Source organism: Lonchura striata, chromosome 2, assembly GCF_050655825.1.
Source record: "Lonchura striata isolate lonStrDom1 chromosome 2, ASM5065582v1, whole genome shotgun sequence".
NCBI classification, from domain to species: Eukaryota; Metazoa; Chordata; class Aves; order Passeriformes; family Estrildidae; genus Lonchura; species Lonchura striata.
In genome coordinates this window covers 97,049,567-97,076,226 of record NC_140704.1, presented here as the reverse complement: position 1 = coordinate 97,076,226, position 26,660 = coordinate 97,049,567, and the positions used below count along the sequence as shown (strand labels likewise).

At 39.7% G+C, this 26,660-nt stretch overlaps 1 long non-coding RNA gene across 2 annotated transcripts in view; it reads right to left on the bottom strand.

Moving 5' to 3' along the window:
* Positions 1–4,026: 4,026 nt before the first annotated feature.
* Positions 4,027–26,660, bottom strand: part of LOC146768345 (uncharacterized) — a 43,873-nt gene continuing 21,239 nt past the window's right edge. The window contains exons 2-3 of one of the 2 annotated variants that reach the window (XR_014952819.1): positions 24,899–25,666; positions 4,027–24,291 (exon numbers count right to left, since the gene is read on the bottom strand). This is a non-coding gene — a long non-coding RNA (uncharacterized LOC146768345). Of the gene's footprint in view, positions 25,667–26,660 lie in introns of both variants that reach the window. The other variant, XR_014952820.1, reaches the window with a different exon arrangement.

The following is a 26,660-nucleotide window of genomic DNA, read 5'->3' as shown; positions in this document are numbered from 1 at the left end:
CTTTTGAGGAAGAAAGAAGAGGATTATGTCAGTGCACCTGAAGCAAAGCTATTTCTACTTGTAAATGGTGGCAGCAAACACTAATGTCTCTTTTAATTAGACCTGTTTTTGTTGTCCTCGCTCCTTATCGGTGCAACATAACCAATGGATTTACCTTGAAAATACAGATGAGCTCACCTCTGCTCCTGATATGCACATCCACTGGCTGTGTGGCGCTGGTGAGCCATGTGCACATCACATGCTGGTGGCATGACAAAGGCAAGATGGGTTCTGCCTCCAAAAGCATGCTTACATATGCTCTTTCTCGTGCAATTTTAGCCGTCATGTGGCACAGGGTATCAGAGACGCTGCACGTGGGACAGATTGCTCACAGTTACACGCCCAGCAAAGAGCCAGAAATTATAACAAAAAAATTTGAATGTGATTTCTCATCTCAAGAAGCCAGATCAGCAGTTACTCTTGCTACTGTGCCCCACTAGCAGGAACCATGAGACAGCAAGAGAGCCCCACAGACACCACACACTGTGCCAGCCTGGGGTGGCCCATAGGTCCAGAATCCATTTTATTGTATAAGGGTAAATTTAAAGCCTAGCAGGAACAGAAGGGGACTGAAAAGGACAAGATTTTTACAACACATTTTTTAGTAAAAGGTATACAGTTATGTGGTGTTTCGTTGGGTGGGTTTTTAAACAATCTTCCTTTTCCTGGCAGTTAGTTTCAGGTTTTAATCTCCAAACCATAAAAAAAGAAAGAATCATCTAGCGTAGAAGAATAATTTCCCATAGAAAGAACCCCACATAAGGTAATATCATTAGGCTGACATGTTTTTAAATAAAGGCATCTAAAAGCAGGTATGTAGATTCATTAGATTCATTCATGTTTAGGCACCTAAGTAAATGGATTAACCCACAGAGCATTAAGCATGTGCAGTTCCCACTGTGTCTGAACACCTGTCCATGACTTATTGAGAATTTCACTGCTCAGTTCTGGAAGCACAGATGTGAAATTAGCAGTTTTGTTTTTAAAACCCAGACCTTATTTTACCAACAATCAGAAGTTATTGGGTTTTTTTTAAAGAAAAATGAAAGCATTCACTGTAGTGGGGAAAGAAACAGTACTGCAAAAATTAATTACAGGAAAATGTGGAAGATTTGATTCTGACATGATCTGCACACAACAATCTTGACGTATTTGAGGCTTGGTAAGTCTCTTTTGTGTTGAAATGAGTCTGAAAAGGGAATTAATATTAAGAGTATGAAGTACTGAGAGAGATTAAAAAAAAAAAAACCAAAAAAAACCAAACCTGTAAGCTTTCCAAAACATTTCAAACTTAAACAAAATCCACCTTAGGAGGTTCCATTGTACCTTTCTTCTGTAGCTTTATTTCCTGCTAAAACATTCCAATTAAGTATGCTGACAGCAAAGTGTTAAAGGATTTTCCCCTCTTTTCCACCCCTTTCTAGGAATTAATCATTTAATGTGACTAAAGATGCCACTTTGTGTGTAGAGAATGACCTATTCCCTACAAAAGCATGTGGGTCTCAAAATCCTGGGCATATGATGATGGCAATATCAAGTGAATCAGGCATCCTGAGTCAGCATGCTGAATGAAGTGTTCCAAACCTCTGTAAAGGGCAATTCCCTTGGGTCAAGTTCAGGTCACTGGAGCAATGCAGGGAAACCCGTGCAGAAAACACTGTGTACAGGCCCCGATTTACAGGTTTGATTTATAGCTGCAGCACAGAACTTTCCCGTATTCTCAGGGGATTCTTACATTGAAAATCTGAACTAATTATCTGAAAATAACATCTGTTGCATTCAAGTTCCAAAGCATGCACCTATTAACAAGTAGGATCAGAAAAATGCTGATTATTTACACAACATCTATTTTAACTACCTGGTAGCAGTGTTGGAATCGTAATAATTTCCTGATCCTCGGCATCCTTAATCACAGAATAAGAGCTCATGTCTCCTCCAGGAGACACCAGAATAATTAACATACCTTTGAAACATCTTCACCTTTAACAAATGAAGTGAGACTAAGAGCACAGCTTTGTGACTAGTAGAGGTAAAAAATGCCAGCCATTAAAAAGCAGGTTTGCCAAATCTACTGCTGAGTTGCTTTTTCTTTGCCTATCTGTGTATCTGCTGTTATACAAAAGAGCTTTCAAGAACTGGCCTGAAGAAGCATTCTCATTCTTTCTTCCCATAAAAAAAGCAGACCTGGCACAGGCACAGTAAATAAAAATAACAAGCATATGATGCCCAAGATGCATGTGAACATTAAGTGACGTTGGCAGCCCCCGCAAATAGAACTCTGGTTAAAAATAGCCTTTGTCTAAATGTGGAAAGTGAGTAAATATAGTAGCAGTTTCAGCTTACTACAGAGGCTTACAGGCTCCAAGTAACAGAGCTTATTATAGAGCATGTGCGTCAGCAAAGGAGAGAAAAGGGGGAAAAGAAAGACGACGCATTCTGCAATTAGTATCTACAATGAGACACAAATTAACTTTTCCCCTCGTTATTTTTCTTGGTGTTTGAGAATTGTTACAGTGCTAAAGTGGAAAAGAGCTGGGATTGAAAAAGCTGAAGCTAGCACCAAAGAGCAACACAGGGAGCTTTCTGCATGAAGGCTGGTCACACAGAAAATGAGATGTAAAAAGAGACAACAGGACAGACTGTGATCTCAGGTTCTCTTGAGACAAGGAGCATCCTAGCCTGACTAGAGGGAGCTCTCCTGGATTTGCTTCCCTCATTTGACTGAACATATGCCAGGGAGCCAGCTTTTGAACTGGCTGAACAGAAAGTAACACCACTGCCTTCCCCTGCCTCTATTCACTCCCTTCTTTCCAAGGAACCCTTGCAAGTTTTTTAGTGATTGCAAAACTTGCTTCACTAAATGAGTAAGTCTGCTCTACCTCATGTCTCACTTCATAAACAATTTGCTATGCAGTTGAGGCAGGGAAAGCCCACAAACAAAACCTGTGGGATATCTTACACCTGGGGAAGACTACCTGCTGCGTAATGCACGTGTATATTAAAGTAACCTTCCCAGGATGTTATCTCCAAGCATGACATTGCAGGCAGGGAATCCTTCAATATTTTTAACATTCTCCTCTGGCTGAATTGAAAAGAAGGAGACAAACATTCCCTGGTTTGTGTCTCTGATCTCCTCAAATCAGAGGGAGAGTGGGAAAGATCCTTTGTATTTCTTTCAATGCTCAATTCAATCAAAGCACAACTCCCAAAAGTTTAAAGTCCTCCCCTCATTCATGCAGAAAAGGACACTTTTCACAGGGTTCAGTGGGTTTCTGCTTCTGTTCACAGTTTCTTATCTTCTCACTTTGCATTGAGAAGATTGGGGCGACAGTGCATGACAGAAAAATAAATGTTTGGGAACAGTAGATGAGATACAGCATAATATAAAAATTGTGGCCAGCTAAGAGTTGTCAGCAAAGTTGCCTTATTCAAATGGCATGGTAAATAAATGTTATAAATTCCTAAGTAGATCCTAAATTAGCTTTTGGCATAGTGCATAACTATAACAAGTTAATTTTGCAGCACCAAGGAATAGCCATATATGGTTCACTTAAGTAATCATACTCAATGAATGTTTAAGTGAGAACCATTTGCCAAATGCAAAGCAAGTACCATATATAACCTCTTACACAACTACATAACACAGCAATGCTGGCTGGTTTTCAAAGTACTGCGGTTTGTACAGATTATACCTGCTAACTCCAACCAACACCTGAGTCAAAAAACAGCTACCTGGAGTATGTTACCATGACTGTTTATTAGCATTTATCCTGGCCTATCCCCTTCCCTTCCCTTCCCTTCCCTTCCCTTCCCTTCCCTTCCCTTCCCTTCCCTTCCCTTCCCTTCCCTTCCCTTCCCTTCCCTTCCCTTCCCTTCCCTTCCCTTCCCTTCCCTTCCCTTCCCTTCCCTTCCCTTCCCTTCCCTTCCCTTCCCTTCCCTTCCCTTCCCTTCCCTTCCCTTCCCTTCCCTTCCCTTCCCTTCCCTTCCCTTCCCTTCCCTTCCCTTCCCTTCCCTTCCCCCGGTGACAAACAATAGTTTTGGCAATCTTCCTTACTTTCATTGTTTTGCTAAGAAAGAAGAAATAAGAAAGGAAGGGAAGGAGAAAAACAATGTGCCAAAACCTTCAGTTATAATCTCAAAAGAATTTGAGCCTCCTTCTACTGTAGTGCATCCTTGTCCCAGTGTTTGTGCTGTTTCTCTGGCTTTTTTCTCTTACAGCCATCAGTGGCCAATAAAATGTATTCAGGAAAGGCAATTACAACATAATCTGTGTAAGCTTAACACTGATGTCTTCTCCCTCCCTCCCCCACCCTTGCATCCTCCACCACCTATAAATATGGCAAGCTAAAGTATTAGGGATAACTGAAAAAGTTCAGACAGACATGCCTGTGTCTATTAGTCATCATTCATGCATTGTACCAAAATAACCTGCAGTAGATGTCGTCTTGTTTCTTGCTAGAGAGTGCTGTTGAGTTCTTGCATTCACAATAAATCTGTTTGGAACACTGCCCTTAAAGAGTTGCCATGGTGATTATTTTGGTACCATAAAGTAGAAGAAGCTAAAGTACTTACTAGACCTATCCAAAATCTTGTCTTTTGGGGAGGAAAAAAAAAAGATAAATCAGCAGATGGCATTTGTCAGAAATTCAACATTCTGATAATTACTGATGATGTGTTTTCGGAGGAATTATCCAAAAGGAGAGTGCATGGGGTGAGGGGAAGGAAATGGAACAAAAAAATGGCGTCAGTATATTTGAAATTCCTTTAGCTTGCACTATTACAACAGTTTAGGAATAGTTGAAACAGTAGGTGTTAAGTAATGAAAATCTTCAAAGGAGTCTCCTTCCAGACTATTTACTAAATACTTAACATACTGTAAGCCGAAGAAGAGGAAATTGTTATTTCCTTGTGAAAACATCACAGACTTCCAAATGGTTAATTATAGCTCTCTTTTGCACCTTTCTTATGATGGCATCTCAATGGGAATGTGAGAAATGTCCCAAAGAAATCCATGTATCAGTCTTTCTACTTTGCATAGTAGAGGAACAGGAATGCAGCTCTTCAAATTACACAGTGTATTTGGTATGACCATAATGGAAAAGGTGAATTTAGGTGGATTTAGTGAAATTACTGCACCATTTCACTTCAGTAAAAAAAAAAGCCATCAGGTTAGCTGCTCAAACGCTAATTTGCTGAATCTCCAGTCAGTCTAGGGCCTGTATATGGATTTTGCACAGATTTAAATTCCAAAGTATGACATCAAACTGGGTCAAGTATGTGTGCAAGCTTGCACCAGGACATGATGCTGGGTGTCTGCAGAGTGTCAAGGAGCAAGGGCTGGTACCACCAGCACAGCACTGGCACCAGCTTGTTTCCTAGAGGCAGCACAGCTTCATCAGGTGGGAGAGACATGTCCCAGGCAGGGTGTCGTGTTGACAGGTCTACAAAGCTCCTCAGATTTAGCGTTAGCTCAGGTATTACAACAGGAGGCTTCCTCGCATGATTTAGGGGAGTTGCAATGTGTTGTATGGCTTTCTTCATTCACAAGCTCTACTTCTGCTCCTTTTAGCTGTCAGTTTTGCTCTCAGGCAATAGCAGCCTCCACTTCTTCACATACAAAGAATCCAGAGTTTTGGTGAAAAACAGCTTTGTTTGCTTTAAACTTTATTTACTTAAAACTGTAAAATTGGCCCCTTCCTGGTGAAAGGTGCCAGCTGAACTGCTCCAGGAACTGAAACTCTTTATTCACTCTGGCGCTCACTTGCAGCCCATTGGAGTCAATGACAAGCCTTTAATTGAGTGGTTTGCTGGCTCCTGGGTCCAGCCTTCCCAGGGCCAGCAGCAGCTGTGCAAACTCCCTCGTATTCCCTCCTGGCACTCCGAGGGAGAGCTGGGTCCGAGCTCCAGGGACCTGGCTCAGCCCAAAATCCCACCCTGAACCTGCAGCTGCCGAGCAGCTATGGAAATTCACCTAGCTGCTAATTGGGGCTGCTTTCTTCCAAAGAAGCTCTGTTCAGGGCCAGGGAATATTGGAGCTTTTGCTGCCTCTGGCACCTCTGGTGTGTGTTCCCCATCTCTGCCCTATGCCAGGCGGGGGTACAATGCCAGCAGGATACATGGGAGAACATTCGAGGCAGCGCCTCATCTCGTCTTGGGATGAGCCATGTTCAGCTGCCATTCAGGACAGATGGTCACCACTGTTAGTGGGATTATCCTTGTTTCCCAGTTTTCTATCTCTGTACTTAGTTTGGAGTTTTTTGCATTTTTACCGTTAAAAACAGGAACCTGGGTTATGTGGGGAAATGTAAAAGGCAGAAAAAGAAAAAAAGTCAGATTTTCACTCCTACCTCCAATTAGGGCACTTTTAGGGTACGAGAGATTTGTTGAAAAATTTCCAGTAAAACTTTCACAGGACATGCTCTGTTAACAAAGAAGAAAGCCCCACAAAACCAAAATATCACCAAATAAAACTCATAAAAGCGTAACCAAAACCAACTTTACCAGCTTTAGTTTCCATTTCTGTATAGCTGCCAAGAAGATTTCAGAAATCACTTCTGGTCACTTTTGACTAAGTTTAGCTTCAGGTTAGTGACTGGTCATAAGGACCTTTCTGCATCATCTACTTAATTAAATATCCAGGCATCTTCTCTTCCTGCAGATTTGAAGAGTGACCCAACACTCCTCAGCAAAACTGGTGATGACTCTTCACAGGTAAAGGATAGACATAGTGGGGAACTGTGATCAGAAAGGACAGAGATTAAGAGTATTGTGACACAATAGGAAGCTCAAAAGTTCAGCTGAGGATTGTATTGTAAGACTGAATCCAAAGGTAATTCAAATATATTGCAGTTAGTAGGAGACTTAAGAAAGTAGGGAAAGAGAGGAAAATTGAAATAATATTACTCAGTTTGTTCTCTTAATGGGAAGAGAAATTGCAAAGAGGTAGCATGTGCTAATAATTTATTGTTCAAAACTTTTGAACAGCCTCATGTCACCTGTAAAGACAATCATTAAGCACTGTGGTTAAAGTTTCCTGTTACAGTAAGAATATCATGTGTGAAAATTTAGTTTCACCATAATTCTTGAAATATTTTCTGACATGTAAAAAAACCCTCTTTGCCTCATGTTATTACCACCAAGGTTTCCCCGAGGAATAAGTTTGTTTTAATAATTGGCTTAGATGTTAGAATGAATAATAGAATATTAACCTGGACATTTTTGGGGTGGAAATCTGAACTGGTGCACTAGAAGTTCCAGCAAAGAGTAATTGCAGAGCCCAAAAAAATAAGAGAAAAAAGGGAAAGTCGGTGGCACTGTAGAATAAGCACACTCCATAGGCATTTTCATTCAAGGCACGGTGTAAGTATAAGCCACCTGGAGCTTTCGTTCAAAGTTACCTGAAATTATAGGAAGTACTCTGTGGGCTGGGATGGAAGACATGACAAGTGCAGTTCTAAAGGGCTCACTCATGTTACCCTTCATTTGAGGCACTGTGGAACAGCATTTGGCAAGAGGCTGTAGATTTCGGAGGCCTAGGGAGAAAGATGCTGAGGGAAAGCCCAGGCTAGACAACAGCAGTTTGCTCATTTAACATATCTTTCTTTATTGTATCTTTATTGTATTATTATTATTATTATTTGGATGGACTGATGAAAGCAAGCCTGGGAATGCTGATTCTATCCTAGGTGCTATTCCTCTTACAAAGCCTTACCTTAAAGTTCTTACAGTCCTGCACTAAATTATCAGTGTGTTCACTTTTACCTGTGTCAGTCTTATTTCTTCATTTCTTGATGTAATGAGTTGTCTAATTACTGCGACATCAATTCCTTCAGCAACTTCAAATAATTACATCTGTGTATTTCAATGACTTCCTGAAGAGTTTGGGGGAGGTTTGCTTCAGGCTCAAAAGCATCAGGTGCCTCCTGATACATACACTTTCTGCCAAGATCTCCCTTCTTCCCTACTTTCTGAAACATCTAGAAACAAATATATGTCAGTTCTAATTAAAACAATCACCCAAGTACTGGATCTGATTCAGGGATTATAATTGTAATTTTAAGAGTTGCTTTCTCTGCACAATTGTATGAAGTGTCTTATTTTGTTTGTATTCTTCATGTTTCAGTGATACCATATTTCAATTTTTTTCCTACCTGCATTTTCAAAGAAGTTATACAGTTTCTCTTGCTGCATTCATATATACTCAAAGGAGAAACAAAAATAGTGATGAGCCAGAAAATTTGCTGTGTTCTCTTACCGCACTGGTATTGTTGATTACGTGTTTCCTCTTGCTTAATGCAGAACTGCAGTCCTGCCTGGCTCTCACTGAGTCAGGGGAGGAGCAGAGGGAGCTGTAGGAACAGCAGTGGAAGGAGACCACCACACTGGTCTCTAAGACCAGCTCTTGAACAATAGTGCCTTTCCATAGCAGTGTCAGTTTGGAATGAGAACACAGGTTGCTGTCCCCATATCCTGTACCACCACCCTGCGTTAGTAGAGAAACAACCGGCGAGGCGGGCAGGCTCCCACCTCCAAAATGAACAGCCACAAACCATCTGAAAAACACATCAGAATTCACCCTTCCAAGATTCACATGTCCATACCTGTGCCAATCACCTAAATTTTGAAGCATAAGAGACAATTCTGGAGTGGAGTCATCTCGTTCTAATAAAGCCAGGTAAAATAATTCAGGTAATTTATGCCACAGAAACCCCTTTCTCCCTCCTCCCAGAAATAAAAGCTTACATGTTGTAAGGTTCATTTTATCTCTGGTAAGGGCATTTGGAAAAAAAAGCTCATGCTCTTGGTACAGAGGACACTTGAGGGAAGAAAGTCAGTGATGTAAATGTACCTAACTGCACAGTCAGAAGACTTCACTTACAATAACCTTGGGCCCTTCTTAGCAGAACATTGCACAGGGATGTGGGTGGAGACTTTTTTAAACATTAATGCTCTCTGGCATATGTTCTAAATAAATGAGCGGAATGAAGAAGCATGGAAAAATATTTTGTACTGGGATTATTAATCTTTGTGGTATTCAGCCACTTCTTAGCAACAAACATTCCCTGAGGAATTATTTCAATCAGAACTCACATCTTGGTCTTCAAGTCCTTTTGGGCATATTCAAATTACATTTGGTGCATGAAATATATTTTGGGGCATAACCACAGGGCAATTTGGAAAGATCTTGAGGACAGTTTTGTACATAGGCTGTGAGCAGATAAATTGCATTTAAAATCATCCACTTGGAATTCCCGTGTTCTTGAGGTAGTGGCTGCTTGAGATCAGCATGAAACATCTAGCTGAACACATGCAAACATGTTATCGGGTGCATGGTATCCATCTTTAATCATACTAAAATCAGTGATTAGAAAAGTTATGAAGAATGCAAGATTAGGTTATTTCATGTATACTTCAGAGATTGTAATGAACTTTTTTTTGCATGGGAAGCAATAGTATATTTTTTCTTCTACAGGGTGTCAACTTGAGAAACTTCCTTTATCCTGCAGAGTTGTACAAAAAGCTACACTGAAGATAAGGAAGGATTTTATAAATAGTTTTTAACTATACATTTGGACAGTACCTTGGAAATTGCATATTCAGTGCTCACTCCAGTGGTCATTTATCAGGAAAATATCATGACCCTGTGGGAATTCAACACATTATGGAGTAATCCCACATAGAAAAGTCAAAGTGGATGATGCAAGGAATAACTAAGTTCCAGCAAGTCCATTTAACCTCACACTTTTTTCTGACATTTAAGTACAAAACCTGTGTAAACCATGAATATTGGGGTTGCTTGCCATCATCTCCGCTATTGTTCCATTTCTGTGGACACAACCTTAAGGCTCTAATATTTTGATCAGCAACATAATACCTGCAATACCTGTATTAGTTGTAGGTATACTGAAAGAGGGACATTTGGAAGGTCAAATGTAGCCAAGTGGAAGTATTGCTGCTAGCCCAACCTTTTGCTGCTGCCAAGCTTGGTTCCTGCACTGAGCTTTCCACATCTGGATCAAAGAAACCAAGCATGAACATTTTTCCCCCCAGAGCAACATCATGCCAGATCTTTGACACAAAGCCAGAATGGTGTGTGCATTCAGAAGTTCATAATGGCTGCAACACAGAGACACTGTAAATGGGCCCCTAATCTCACCTAACTTACAGATATTTTTACATTGCAGACACACCAGAACCAGTCATCTAGGTCCTCATTCTAGCCAGGGGAAAAAAAAAAAGAGCATTTCGGTTGCACCTTTTTTTTTTTTTGGAATTAAATGAATTATGAGCTTTTGGTTCTCTCATGCTGGAAGACCCCAAAGAGGGAATTTCTTTAGAGTTATCTGAAACCATGTGGGATTGATTTGAGCTGGAGAGACACATGTAGACCCAATCTCATCCTTTGACACAGAATTATCCTGCCTAGGTCCTGACAGCTGACAAAAGAACCTGAGTTCAGACTACCATTCTTCAGAAGCCATCAAAGACTGACATCTTCCGAGACCAAGACACTATGCTGGACACAATATTCCTATCAATTACTCCCAATCATCCCCTGACCTTCTCTGCTGAGATTTGTAGACCAGAATCATAAACTGGCCTCCCATAATGAAAAATATGATCCTGTTACCGCTGCCATACCTTCTTCTGTGTGCTCCTTGACCAAGCCCTGAGCCATTGAGCTGCATCTGCTGTCACAAGCTGCCCAGCTTTCTGCACCTCCCACAGCAACCTTCAGGTTCTGGGCATCTCACCAGGGGCTCACCCGACCCGTGCAGGAGGAGGTAAAGGCAGCAGAGCACTCCATCCATCTCAGCACACCACACAAGAGTGTGTTTCCTGAGTAATTTCTATTGTTTTATCCATTTGGTAACTAATTTTCATTGTGTATGCCAAGTTTCAGAGGCCAGTTAAACATTTGGCAACACTAAACAATCAGCAGATTTTCATTTACGTAGCAGTAGTCTTTTGGCAATCGCACTGACTTACAGAAGAACACTTCTTTGAGGTTACTTGGTATTACATATATTTCAGACATTTCCTAAAATAAATACTAATCCATTGCTAGAGAGAGCATTAACAAGAATATTCAGTCATTGCTTCTTGGTATCTATTTCCTGCACCTGCAAAGTCTCCATTAGTCTGCCAGCAGTACTAATACCTATTTTACTTCACTGTGCCTATCTTAGAATTAAATAAGCAAATAAGACGTAGAAATGTCAAATAAGGCCTTGGAGGACATTAATTATTGTAGTATCTTTTCCCATACAGTGGGGAAATAGGGATTGTTGTTCAGTCGCTTTCAGAATCAGCTCACATTTTGGTCTCCTCTAAGAATAATAGAGAAATCTATTTTGATTTCAACATCTGCTAGTGCAATGAATGGGAGATTTTCCATATCTGAGATATTTTAAAAAATGCAGAAGTTTATGTGTTAAATTCTGCTTGTTATTCAGTTTACAACTGTTAGAATTGATAAGTTACAAATCTTGATTCTTCTGTGGAAAATTTTCACCAAATATATCATAAAAGGGAGGAAAGAATGAAATGCTGTTTTGTAAATATCCTTTTCCAGTTCTTTTGTAATCTGCTACCTGGAATCTAATTTAAATTATGTAAATACAGTAAAATGTAACTTTAATAATAATTATCAGTCACCAGGTCTGGACTGCATAGCACACACAGCCTGACAAAGACCATTTTAAAGACAAAGTATCTAACACTTCTCTAGCAGCTCTAATCCTTCATATCACAGAAGGTGGAGGGGACTTGTTATTTTGATGAGGAACATTTTTTATCAGGAGCAGTTCACAATGGAGGGGAAGACAGGCTTTCTTGCTTTTGCTGCATTTTTCTTCATTTCTTTTGTTTTCTTTAAAATTAAACTCTAGTAAACTTAATTTTTAAATGAAAAAACCATTTGTCTAAAGAAAAATCTAAATATAATTCAAAAGCTTTGAACTCAGCTGTCATTTCTTTTTGAAAGAAAACAATGTAATGAATTTTACACAGATGTTTCAATTAACTTGAATAGATATTTCTTAAAGGGAAAACATCCCCACATTCTACTGTTAGAAATAGACTTTGCTGTCGCTAAAAACTGTTTGCTGCTCTTAGTGCAGAAAGGGATCTCTACTCTAATCTTTGCTTCTGTGGCAAGAAGCTACAGAGGTGAGCCTTCTTCTCTCCTAAATACAAGGTCCTTGTTGAGGGTGTCTGTCAGATCGTATCCTTTTCTTTTTCATCCATTTGTGTTCAACCTGGGCACAAAATAATATTTTCCCCACTTGTACCCCTTGTACAAAGAAGTGGACAGGAAAAGAGGAAATGTTTTCAGCTAAAGATGTTGCTGCCCACCAGGGTTGAGTATCTTTTTTTCTCAAAGTACAAGAATGGGTAGGTGACCATGGGGGAAATTACCCATTACATTTAGCAGGTGGTAGGTTAAAGGCAGCAGAAGAAATGACTGTTTCACACATCAGAGAATCGTTATAGAATATAGCGCCATCGGATATTGGAGAGGCAGGAAGAGAAAAATTTATTCAAAGGGAAATTAAAACAAGTTCACTGGCAGCCTGTACAGCTATCATATGCTAAAGCGTAGAGACAATATCTGGCTCAAGAATCCTCCACATTCCTGGTTTCCCGGCAAACCACTGAAAAGTATCTCTCTGTAACTGCCTCGCTCTGCTTCTCTTTCTCTAAACCTCTGCTGCAGGCCACTGTCAGAAAAGGCGTGTGGGCTGGCTGGGCTCTGGCTGTGACCCACTGCAGAATTTCTCGTGGCATTCGCTACGGGGACGAGGCCATCGCGCCCCTCACACCGGCCATGGAAGCTGACAAGATGCAGAAAGGAGTGCAAACGGCGCCCTAATTAATAGTGATGCAAGAGCAGCTCTGGAGCACTGTGCCTCCCCAAGACGTGACAACTCCCAGGACTGGCACAGGAGAGATAGGGGCTCTACACCATCCCCGGAGCGTAGCTTGTTGCTTGATGCCATAGTCTAGTACTAAGTATGCATCTTCAGCATAGCTGATGGCAGAAATTGCACTTCTAAGCTGTCTGGTGTATTTATATGCTTAAAGGATTATGAATTACAGCAAACCAGTACCATTTGCAGTGTTTTGCTTTCTATTCTACAGATCCAATTACTTGAGGGCATATTTGATTGTATATTTAGTTAGAAATGGGGTTTGCTCTGGTTATTTTACATTTTCATTACAGTAAGTTAATGCAGAGGCAGACCTCAATCTAGAGAGTCATGCTGAACTTCAGCAGTGTTACTTGACTGAGTAAAGTTAAGTATATGGGTAGGTAAAGAGGCAAAGATTAAGCTCAAACCTCAATAAACAGGCATCTCTAAGGATGGAACCACACCACAAATAAACAAATCTGGAAGGGTATAAACCACACCTAATCCTGCATGAATGGCAGCAATTGTTTGTGCCTGAGCACTCACACACAACCAGATTTGAACAAACAATTTCTGGGATAGGAAGCAGAATCTATTGTACATATTATCGTCCAAGTAAATATGAAAAGACTGCCAGCTTTGCTTGAATACGCCACTTGATCTCATTGGGAGTTCAAAAGATGTGAAATGCATTTGCAGAGAACTACTTATTCTGGTGCAGATCTAGGAGGATCTAGAATACGTGCAGGTAGCACGTATCTTGCCATGGAGGTATGAATGAGGAAAGAACACACAGTGTGAGCCAGACCACAGAGACTGAGACCAGAGATATGGGAGAATGCACAGAGACCTCTGTTCTGCCTGCATTCCAGAGAGACTCAGATCTCAGACCTTATCTCAGGGATCAGTGCCAACCCTTTGTGAAACTTTATACAACGAGGAGGTATAAAGTCCAAAGGAGGGACTTTCACTCTTCTCTAGTTTTCATGTTAGAACTAGCTCAGGACATACCTGTCCAGGTGGAGTGAGCAGTGCAGTGAGCAGGGTGTGCTCCAGTGTGTCCACCATGGGTTGAGAACAAATTAAATGGACAGGTATGGCCCACGCATATTTTCAATTGTTTTGAACAATTACATTAATTTTCACTAAGGAAAAACACATCCAAAACCACACAGAGGAGAAGGAGCCCTTCTAGTTTCCCTGTAAGACATTCATTATGAAGGTTCATAATGAACCATCAGGGTTCATTAAGGACCAAGTTTTTCCAAACTGCCATTTACTACCTTTTGGAAAAACTATTATGTGGCACTAGTGGGACAATTCTCACACAGCAAGAACAAGGGGATAGTTTGTGTAATTGTGAGCAAGCAGAGCCATAGAGAAGCATTTTGGTAGCTATACTACCCTTCTTTTTGTATTTGGCTACTTAGACCAGCTGTACCTCTTTTCTGACCTGCAGAAGCCTCTGCTCAGCAGGTTCTGATTTTATTTACTTCAGCCTAACAGCTATTCAGAGTATCTGTCTCTCCTCACCAGCCATTCATGCAGCTCTGTAAACAACTGCAGCATAAATAAGTAATGGGTGGTTATAGAGAAGACAGACTCTTTTTGGAGATGCATAGTAATGAGACAAAAGGCAATGGACACCAGTTGCAACAAGGGAAATTTCAACTAAATTTAAGAAAAAAGTCTGCATGATGAGAGGAGTCAAGCACTGGATCAGGTAGCCTAGAAAGGATGTAGAACCTCAATCCTTAGAGATATTCAAATACCCACTGGACAAGGCCCTAAACAACCTGCTCTATTTTTGGAGACAGTCCTGCTAAAGTTGAGTATTGGACTAGAGACCTCCAGGGGTTCCCCTCTTCCTAAGTGATTCTGTAATGCCAGTAAATCTGCATCAAATAAATACATTTTTGCAATTAATTACCAAAGGAGACATTCTCTTATTAAAAGGGGAAAAAAATTAATGGAACAAGTTGATGTCCTTTATAGAGTACAGAAAAGGCCATACAATTAGAGTGAACTCCATTTTTAATGAGGAGGAGGAATCATATTAACACGCAGCTGCAATTACAAAGCATAATAGTGTTCTGGGAGCCTAGGGTAAAGCTGTGCTTGTAGCTATTTAGCATGGAGGTATAATATGGGTGCATGGAAACTGTACTATACATGCAGTAAGGGTTTTGATTACTTTTGTGAAAGTAGGCATTCTTCTGCATATGTTCCTACTCCCAACCTAATTTCCATTTGCTGCTGACTGCAGCTTCATGCTTTTCATCACTGAATTAGCCAAAAGTTTGGCCATTAGGTAGAGAAAGCACTTTAAACACAATCTGTCTGGATTACTCATACTTGAAGAATGTAAAATCAGAAAAAAAAAAAAAGTAAAGCACCAAGCTGTAAGTTCAGGTGCAATTTTCCTTCACTGCTTATGTTTCAGATAGAGCTTTGTCACTGACTCCTTATCCATGGTCTCTGATCAAAACTTGTTTAGATCAATTAAAAAAACTACAGTGACTAACTTCCCTTTCATGATCCTGCAGTTTTTACCTTTCATCCCTCTTCCCCTACCTGACACATCATCTCTGTTTTTTTATCTAAAGGGTTTCAGAACAGTGACAAGCACTGGTTCAAACCATTCCAGCCCAGGGAAGGAGCAGGGAAGGTTGCAACCCTGAGAACAGCGTCTTCTCCCCATAGCAAAATCAAAAATGTGGAGGGAAATAAAAGAGAGATTTCCCAGTACTTAAAGAGGAATTTCTAGTTTGCTAGGATCAGCCCCTGTTGATTAGATATAAAGTATAGATACTGAAAAACACTACTTCCTGGTTCCAAAAACTGCAGGAGTTCTTAAGATGTAGAGTGCCACAAAAAGCAAGAACAGAAATCAAGGGTTTGTGCACAACTTACTTGCTAAATCTACAGCAACTGGGAACACTGCCAGACCAAACTGCTCCAATGAAGAGAGGCATTTGCCACAACAAACATTCCACTCCACATCCTGGATCACGCAGTTTTAAAAAGACATATTTGAGCAGCAAATAAAATGCAATGACGATATCAAATTTAACATCAGAGAGGAATCTTTTAGTATCTGCCAGTCCTTTGAGTGTCAAATAGAGAGAGGAAAAAATCAGAGAAGCTAAGACTCTGCTTTTTGCTTTCCACTGTTTATGATGAAATGACTTATTCAGAGGACAGATACTGTGAATATGTGAGCTGTGCTATGACCAGCTGGCCTATTTTGGATTTCAGCCGCAATACACAGATGGAAAGTATGTTTCTAGATTGCATGATTTCTTTTTAAAATCTGCTTTTTTTTTTTTTTTAATCAGCAATTACTGAGGTTACGGAGAAAGTGTGGCAGTTCCTTTGAAGCTTAAAGAGAGTTCAAAGATCATTCAAACACTATTTTCTGAATGTTTTTCTGGAGACTTGAACATTTTTTGTAACCCCACTGCTGAAATCTCAAACAGGTGACAGAAATTATATGTTGTTTCACAGTTTGCCCTATGGAAAAGGCATGAAAAAAGTCAAACGATTTGACAGAGAAATATGAAAACTACCATGTGTATTTGCTGTTTCTGTCAACATTGACTGCATTCAGTTTGGGCATGAGTTTTTCATTATCAACACCTCAAGGAATATAAGGGACTGGAGAAAATAGAAAGTAGGACCGTTCTAGGTGCCTTGCAGCACTGCTAGAGTCAAGTTGTCAAAAGCAATCTCCCTTCCTTTGCAAGAGCAATTTGCATACAAAACTGAAGAGGCTGAATCAGTCTTCTCTTCTTACTTAGAATGCTGCAAGGCAACATTTCTGGATTAACTTCCATTAATCATTCCTGGATCTCAGCTTTTTTCTTTCTTTGAAATCCATACACAAAAATTAACAAACAGACTGATGTCTTATTTCAGAAAAAAGGTGCTACATCAATGCTGTATTTAGGACCAGTATATTTTACTTTGATGTTTATAGAGACATGTTTTCAGGTAGGTTTAGTCCTTCCAAAATGTAGTGCCCACACACAACTAAACCAGGATCCTAAATGTGATGGGAAAAGGAATGGTTCCTGGAATTCTATTACTATGGGTAATATAGCCAGCTGATTTCTACACTCCCTCCATCAACAGATGAAAAACTATGAAGCTTCTTAAAACTGGGAAACACAGCTTCCTAACACCAAAGCACTATCTTTCCTAGGAGCTCCTCTGCAGATCCCAAAGGTGACAATTGTCCCATGTGAAGGAATCTGAAGCTCAAGATTTTATGTTTTCCCTGCTTAGGGAAGTCAAAGAGACAGTTCAAACCTCAGCAAATGAAGTCTAAGTTTGGTTACAAATAATTGCCTCTTGAACTGGCCTCCACATAGATTCTTATAATATTTTCATATGAAATATGAAACAGGCTTTGTTACAGTGGACAGGTAACAGTTATTAAAGCAGGATTTTATTCCAAAACCTGAAGGTGTACTAAGGGCAGTCACTTGCTGGTGAAATAAGCACATAAATAACATGATTTAATTTCGAAGGAGAAAAAAACCCCAGCAAGTCCTGGACTTCCCCTGTTCTCCCCCTCCCCACAAGCAAAGCACTTTACAGCCATAGTATTTTTATTCACCCATAAACAAATCAGTGGTTTAGCTCTCTTCTTATATTGACAGGAAATGTTCTTCTGTGACCTGGAAAACTCAGCAAGTTTCTGAACAGAAACTACCATATTTCTGGGTTGATTTCTTTACTTATTCTTTAAGAGAAGCTTACAAATGTATTTTTGCTGAAGACTTTGGCACTGTCTTCAAGAAAAAAACCAACATTGTAAGAATCATAGTTTTGGGAACCACAAAATTCATGTCTATTTAGCTTCATAACAAGCCATTTTCTCTTTTTTTACAGATTGACTGTAAGACAAAGAAACCTTGTGTAAGTAAACCTGTGCTGGAATGTTTTGCTATGCACCCTGTTCATGTATTTTCACTGATCTATTACTGAGCAAAGGTAGCAAGTGACCTAGAGAAAACAACAAAAGACCCCCACAGTGCCATATGTTAGAAAATATCTTTTTATGTGCTCTTTATGTGTTGCAATGCTCCCAAAATGGCAGCTGCCCCCTTGGACAGCTCTCTGAAGAGGGCAAGACATTATAGCCATAGCCACAAAAAGCATATTTGCATAAGTCATATACCAAAGAATACCTTTCCTGTTCAATCAGATTCAACTCTTCTGAAATAATATGACAGAATTTTTGCCTCATCTAGATGCAAATAGGCAGTGTTCCAGATATCTCCACTGAGAATATCATTTTAAAACTAGGCAAACGAACAAAAAGAAAAGACTCTTGAATAGTTGTAATTTTCTAGAATTTGCCAAGGCTGCTTACTGCTAGGCTACTCTCCCTGCAGCGCTATTTTGTTGGACAGAGAGCCCAAGCCCCCTAGTTTCTTCAAGCCTTTTGCCTTGTAAGCATTACGCCCTTAGAATGGGCAACAATACACAATTATTTGAAACGTCAGAACAACACAAAACAATTGCCATCTAGAGTATTAGGTATCAACTTCTCAAAGCAAGCCATTTGTAACTCAACCTTATAAGAGAAAGGTCAGAGGAAAATTATCTCTTACAGCATACAATGTGAGGAATTTTTCTTTCATTCATTCAGCTTTGTAATTCAAATATTCTTTAATTCATTTCAGAAGAGTTAGAGAGCCCTACTATGAAGAGGAACAGTTTCTCCAAAGAGTAACTCTTCCATCAGATTCTTTTCCCCACACAATTTTATGGACATATCGGTTCATTTTCACACTTTCCATTATTTTTAAGCTTCTCAGCAAAACATTTAGAAGTGCTGGAGGAACAATACTCTAATGATTTTTCCCAAAGTTAGTCCAGTAACTCTAATGTTTTGAGGAGTATTAGAGGTCAAGATAGAATGAGACGGGTTATATTTTCCTTATGCATCTTCGGTATAGCTGCCTTTAAGTTTTGAGTCATCAATAAGCAAGAGAGCCCATTAATGTGCAGGGCTCTATTTTTGTGTCCTCTTTGGTCAGGTACATAGAGGAACACTACAGGGTGTAAGAGAAACAAATAGATTCTCCTGGTTTCCAATACCTATATCAGTAGGTATCTGTGGTATTTCCCTTCCTAGGACTCAACTACCAAGGAGTCAGTGTGTAACATTCATCCCAGGTCTGCAGTCTCCTGTGGACTTACACGTAAGGTTGAATAAATGGAAATAAAAAGAGAAAAGGGACAAAAAATTAAGAGCACAAGACATAAGTTTCATATTGATGAAAGAGTGACGTGTGTTTGCTCTCATCTCTGTATAAGGAGCTTGGGAGCTGTGGTAAGTCACTGGGAAAGTCTTCAGCATCAACTCTACCATTTCTCCATCCATGGAAAATAAGACTATTAGTCATATTTTAGTCTATTAGTCCTGCTGTCATCATACTGTAAATTAACCTGGAACTGATATGAACAGGGGTGGGCTTTTTTTTTCCCCTCTGTGAAATAAGTTTTAAAATATTTTAAAATAATTCACTTTCCAGGTAGTTTTTTCATTTATGGTAATTCAAACACGACATAAACCTGACAACCAGGCCTTGCACAGTGCTTGAGTCTCAGAGCCCAGTAGGGTGGAAGACGCCCCAGAATGTTTTGTGTGCAGCATGGAACACTAAGTACACATCAGATCGTGCTCCCTTTTTGACCCTCACACCAAAATCTCTCCATCCTGAGGCCGATGTGCTCTCAAAGACCGATCCCCTTTCCTCACAGGGATACTCCAGCCCTGGAATCAGCTTTCCTGCGTGCCAGTCAGAAGGTGGCACCATGGAGATACGGATGTCCCTGGGTGGCTGGGCTCCTCCCCTCCTCCTTGGTGCCAAAGCAAAACATCAGTTACACACTAATTTCTCAGTAGGATCATAAAACACTAATCCTGGTTGCTGGTTGGATGCATTGTCAGCACGACGACATCTCTCATCACAAAAAAAGCTGAGTGTCTTTATTCTCAATCACATTGAGAACAAAAGTTGAAGAGATTCATATTCCGTGTAGGGAAAAAAAAAAAAAGACCATAGAATGGAGCATAGGTAGAAACCAGGTCAGGTTAGTAAGAACAACCATAAAAAAATAGTTTAAGTACATACAGTTAAAATTAGAAATGCCTACATGAGATATGAGTAATGTCTTGATATATTTTCTGTGAACTGTATCAGTGCAAAGCAGATGATAATAAAAGTTTCAGTCTGGTTGCTGAAGAATAATTAATAAAATGGGTAAATGAGACTGAGAACAGCAGCATGTTTCATCTCTTGTCTCTCTTTTTTCTTTTTTTTTTTTCTTTACTCTTCACAGCTGCAAGCCAATGGCTAGCAGATCTGAGACAAAGACTAAAACAGGCTGCTAGAGCAGGTTTGACAGGGTATATTTGGTAGTTTTCCAATCAGCTATGACAAAAAGCATCCACTGTGGACTACTTTGGGTCAAGTATCTGTCACAAAAAAGATTTGCTATTATTTTTGAGAACCCAAAGAAGAGAGGGAAGTGCCAGAAACTTAAAAATACAAATTCCTTATTTAATTTCTCAAGGGAAAAGGTGGCGGTGGAATGGTAGAGATCACAGACTTACCTTTGCTTATGTTTTCAGAATAAAAATCTCATTCAAAAAGAAAAAAAAATAGGAAATGTGGTATCTTAGTGGCTAAGTAATATTAATTTTGTAGGTAGAATGATGAGTTGTGCTAGAGAACAGATCTGCAGTAAATATCTCTTGGACCACTTAATATTCAATATTTTTATTAGAGGTATGGAAGATGAACTGGAGAGCCTGCAAACGTAAAAAACACATGACACAAAGCTGGGAATAACTGCAAAAATGCAGAAATGCAGGCTTGGAATACAAACAATCTTCACAAAATGGAGGAATGCCTAGGAAAAAAGATTGGCTGCAGTACATTTAGAACAACCACAAGTATTTATATTGATTGGGAAGACAAAGGGTATAAAAATGGAGGGATAATACCTGGCTAAGCAGGGGTTTTGCAGAGCTGGATCTAGGTATTATAGGAAGTCATCAGTTGAATTATATGTCTAAAATGTAATTCTGATCTGAAAATGGCAAATCATAAAAAGATAACTATGAAGAAAAATTAAAATAATTGAACCTTTTGAGAGATTAAGTATATTTGACTATAGTTGAAAATGGATAGCAGTGGGGGTCTTCCAACTGAGAACCTGTGAACATATTTTATTCTTAGAAGAAAAGGGGAATAGGAAAATAGGAAATAGGAAACAAAGCAGATCAAAATAGGATAAATGTATGATAGTAATTGTTTTTTAAGGGAATTTAACCACTGGCAATTTCATTCTAATGCTGTATATCAGAGGTTAATATCTGAGTAAAGATAGTTAAATTGGCTTTTTATTATTGAATTATAAGCACTTGAGCAATTATAAAAACAGGTGTTGCTGATTGAAATAAATTATTCCTTCACCTGATCACTATACAGTTGATAAGAACTCAAGATTGCTGCACAAGTACTCTTTTATTTGTGCTGAAGCCTTCTTCAAAGGCATTTATTAAGCCAAGATGCTCTGGAAAGAAACTCCACTGAAGGACAAGGACAAAGATTAAAATCTTCTAAGAAAGAGTGTGCAGGCTGTGGTGTCTGCAGATCTTGATTTGATCATTAAGTAGCCTTGATACTTAGTTGACTGTTGAAAAGAAGTGTTTTCAATGTGTCTACAAGAATTTTCTCAGGCTTCTAGAGAAGCCTGTGACTTAATCTTAAATCCTTCAGTCTATGAAGTTTGCAAGAGTACAGTGTAATAGTGTGTTTAATGGCTCAGCTAAACACAAATTAAAGTAGTAGATAGCATGTATTTGGTGTAGCCTTAGCAATAAGATGCTGGAAAAACACCAGGGGGTTCAGCAGAAATATTTTCCATCAGCAGCTGGAAAATAAGCTTGCCTGCAAACCCAGTGGATATAGCTGCTGCTCTAAAGTGAAATACCAGTACATTGTATGAAGCAGCAGGCATTATCTGAAATACTTTAATGGGATCAATGTAATTCTGTATGGGTTATAATAAGTAAAATGCCTACTTTGAGATGGTTTATCTACCATGTAAGGGGTGCTCATTCTGATTTTCTCTTTGACAGAACATTTCTTTTTTCTTTTTTCTGAACTGGGGTGATTTAAAATTTTAATGTGGACTTTCAATCATTCTTTCTCATTGATCATTCCTCCATCGAACACAAAGTTTCACACATTTGTCTCACTATTGTAAGCAATGTTATACCTCATGTTAGGCATCACTGACTCAGCAGGCTGTGTATTCTGTGTAAACTCACCTTTAAATACTTATGTGAAAGTCCAGTTACCTCAATGTGGAAATCCTGTGCCTTTGGTGGAATAAGCATGCGTGGAAGTCAGCAGTTGATTAATTGTGTTGTGAAGCTGAGATAAATACAGTATTTTGAGGTACTTAGATTTTTCAGCCTCTAAAATGCAAGTCTAGTTTTCACTCTGGCAAAATTTCCTTCTTCCTATTCTATCCAATCGGTTTGCAGATGGAACAGCTGTCCCAGCTTTATCAAGTACGGAATTTATAATAGGGTTTGTACAAGTTTTTACAGGAAGTCAAATGCAGAGTTATAGTTGTGGTGCTTTTATTGTGCTGCTTCATTCTGCCTTTGCTCCCTGCTGTTTGAGCAGTACGACCTGAACATTTGCTCCAACTAAGGCTGTCATGGAGACAGGGCTAAGTTAGAACTTAGCAAACGGTCTCAGCACAGTCTGTCTGTCCAGCTGCTTTGCCTTTTGGCACTGAGAGAAAACTTTCTCCAGAGGCTACCGTAAATTCCTTTCTGAGTTGATGATCCATGTTGCGCAAAGAAGATTAATGCTTTTGGTACAAGCCAAAATATTCACTGCCAGATGTAAATTAATAAGACAGCCTCTAGAGCAAAGTCTTTCCTCTGTTGAGAATTGCTTTTGGGCCTGTGTTTCATGAAGAGACCTTCCTGGGTGGGTTTCTGAATTTCCTCTAAACCCACCTATGCAAAGAGGCTCCCAGGAAGATGTAGGCAGCTGCACACAGGTCTCCTAGAGAATCTTTTTCAAATCCTCAAATAGCAGTGGAATCATTAATGATAAGCATTACTAGACTTACAAAGAATAAACCTCCTAAAAGCAAAGTTGGCTGATCTTGTGATGAGAAACACAAAATATGCAGAGAACAGAAATGTAGAAATAATCGACTGATATCAGCAAAACAATTGATGCTGTTTCATGATAACTTCATCAAAACTTGCAACTGCAGCACTGGCATGCAGAATAAAAACTCTTTCTGAAAATCCAAGAAAATACATTAAAGGCCTTTGAATTCAACCAGAAAACAATGTGCTTTAGATAAGTCTTTAAAGAACCAGTAACTTTGAGAATATAAACAAATCATTAATAGCAGATACAATTTAAACAGCTTCTAAAAGTAGTGAAATAATGCAATTTATAAGTGCAATCAGAGCCTTACGTACCTCAGAAGGATCAAGATTTTTTCAAAGGCACTGACTTCTATAGATCATTTCTGGAAATAACTTTTAGCATAGCATACTGTGTGTACACTATTTTTGATAGTAAAAATTTGAGCTGCTCTGTTTGCCTGGGTGGAATTGTGCTTCTCTGCGATACCTGATTTAGCATACATCATCAAGTAAAGTTTTTGGGTAAAATTACTCTATTGAATTTCTATGATGCATTTCTGTTTAATCCAGTGAATTGGCTAGTAGAAATAAAATAACATGAACACTGATCTGAATCACATATTCATTGAAATATTTTGATTATCCAACAATTTCAATCATAGATCTCAAGGTTGAAAATGCATAACTGGAATATTTGTATGAAATTAGGGGAAACTGTCTCTACTTTTCAGAAAGGAAGAATATGGCATTTCTGATACTAATCTAGTTAAAAATGAAAGAATCTGAGTATCAAAAGATATCTTGAACCTTCAGAGAAATGTGATGGTTTCCAGGCCTCAATCTTTGAACTTCAAACTGTCTATGAGGACAAAGGAGTTGCTCAAAACATCTCTGCTGGTTGGCATGTATTGCTATAATTTGATAAAAATTACCTTTTATTTAATAAGGTGCAGTTTCAGGCAGGTTCTGTGACTATGGAGCTTTACTTCTGAATGTTCTAGCAGAGGGGTCCCAGCAGATGGTACATATCATCATCTTTCCACAGGACCCATTCCATCTGGCCCCTTCCAGTGCTGGCTTTTTCAGGCTCTGCTGCTTTATGTTAGTTCCCAAGAAGAATTTTCTGAGCTAGAAAAGTCAATTTGAGTTTTCCAGCTTAAGCTGGCATTTTAATTTATGATGGTTATTTTTATATCTTTATATACAAAAAATTATCAGTGGTGAAGTATTAAACTATTAAAAAAATTGAAAAGCCAGTGTATGCTCTCAGTGTACACTCTTTTGTTAAAGAAAATTTTGATGATTCAAGCCATGTAACAAACTACAGGTGAGTTCTAAATTCTCTATTCTGTAAGCAGTCTTGCATGTGGAGAAAAGCAAACTTTGACCATATCAGAGGCTTAGATGTCCAACTCCAAAGTGTGAAAGAAAGCAAGAACAATAAATCAGATGACTGTTGAAAATGGATACTAATGTCCACCGGGAAGCTTCTCTTTAGAGAAGTTTTGTTCTTTTCAGTTCTTAGTTTTGAAGAAATTAAAGAGGATTCATTTATATTTGGGCCTTCTAACTGTAGCTGAATCATTGTACTATTTAATGTACTATTGCAAGAGGGACATCTGTGTTTTTAAGAGCTAGTTAATGGGAGAAAAGGCAACTACTTTTGGAACTACACATTTCCTCACATACCCCCTTAATGCCACAATACAACATCCAAAATTCTCATGATACTTACAGAGGGTGATTCTCATCCCATAAACATGTACATGTCATGTATGGTTAGGGGTAGTCTGAAGTTCCTTTTGTGGCCATGGTTTCAGGGCCAGCTGTCCAAAGCTACAGCCTGAGTGAGGGCAATCTGTATGGGTAAAAGCAAAAAAATCCAGAAAAAGCATATTTGAATTTCGGGGCTGGCCTGTGACCACTGAACTACCAGACTTTTCTCCATATGAATATATGATTTTAGAAAAGAATCCCATTGTAGTAAAATTCACATTTTGTTTGGTGTCCACTTAGGGAAGTAATTCAGCTTTATAATCACCATTTAAAGCAATTTAAAAAAGCATTCCTAAAACAAACTGGTTTTGCAACTTCTTGATATTTCAGTATTTCAATTTATTAAAGTGAGGATAAATATTATAATCATTACCAAGCTGTAATCTTTCATAACAAATCATAGACATTTCTCTAATATTTGGAACAGCCTATCTGTCAGAATTCTGAGTGTACCAATAGACCTCAACAGCGCTGTCCAGACTGGCCCGAAGCTTTCATCCACATCCTCGGCCCATGGGCTGAAGAGCTCCGTCTAAACTCAAGCCCTGTTCTTCATTCCTCCCACAGGCACAGCTGACTGCAGGACAGACCCTGGCCCATGCTGCAGCTTTGTTTCTGCTTGTGTCTCCTGCGTGGACGCGGTTCAGGTTTTGCTGTACCTGTTGTCAGAATCTGTGGTATTGATGGTCCTGAGATTGTAGAAAATCTCTGTCCTTCAGCCCTGTTGCTAAAGAAGAAGCCATAATTCGTCTGTGCTGTTTTCAAGGTTGTTTATTCTTGCTTATCTCTAACATGTTCTGCTGCCCTGCCGCAGCTCTGTCCTGCAGGGCAGCGTGTGGGGCTCTGCCCCTCAGTGGGATGTTACAAACATTATATACCAGAAACTACCTGTGCTATATTTACAATAATGTGCCAATATCTATCATCTACGTTGAACAGTGTGTCCCCAGCCTACACCAATAGAAAAATGCCAACACTACAGTGAAACATGGAGGGCATGAAGAAGAAAAAGGACAAGACACACCCAATTTCCTCCATCTTGTCCCCTTTGGATCCCTAATCTAGAATCCTAAAATTTTACTTTTGCACCCGTGCCACACTCAATTATTACTCATATCAAACACTCAGAGCTTGTAACTCATCCTGTAAGATTGAAAACTCTTTTCTATGGACAGAGATCAGAGACAGTGTCTCTCGGGGCTCTGTACAGGGGGTTCCTGACCCCCTGCCAGGGTCCCAGACCTTCCAGGGCAGCCAGAGGGAAGCCCTGGATTCCCACACCAGTGCCTGCCCGTGAACAGGCTATCAGCACTCTGCTCAGCCACGCCTGTGGGACTGCACTGTGCTCACTAAGGGTGGCTGCTATCACCCTTGGATTTTGCCTTTTTCTCTCTTGTGGTGCAGCCTTGCTCTGGCTGCCTTGTGAGTTTCTTTCTGAAGAAAGAAGGGCTTTCCCTGCCAGACCAGACCAGACCCTGGTGCTCTGCCCTGCATAATCCTCTTGCCTTCAGGGTTCTTCAGCAACCTGGGGGCCAGCAGCAGCCCCACACCAGCCCTGCTCACCCTGGGTCCTGGCCCTGGCTGGGACAGAGCTCACCATGGCAGGAAGGCACGGCTGGGACCTGGAGGTTACTCTGTGCCACCTCATTACCAGAGATGGGGACGAGCGAGTCCCTTTGGGTTGAGTAAGCATGGCAGATGAAGTGCTGGGCTCCTGCCTA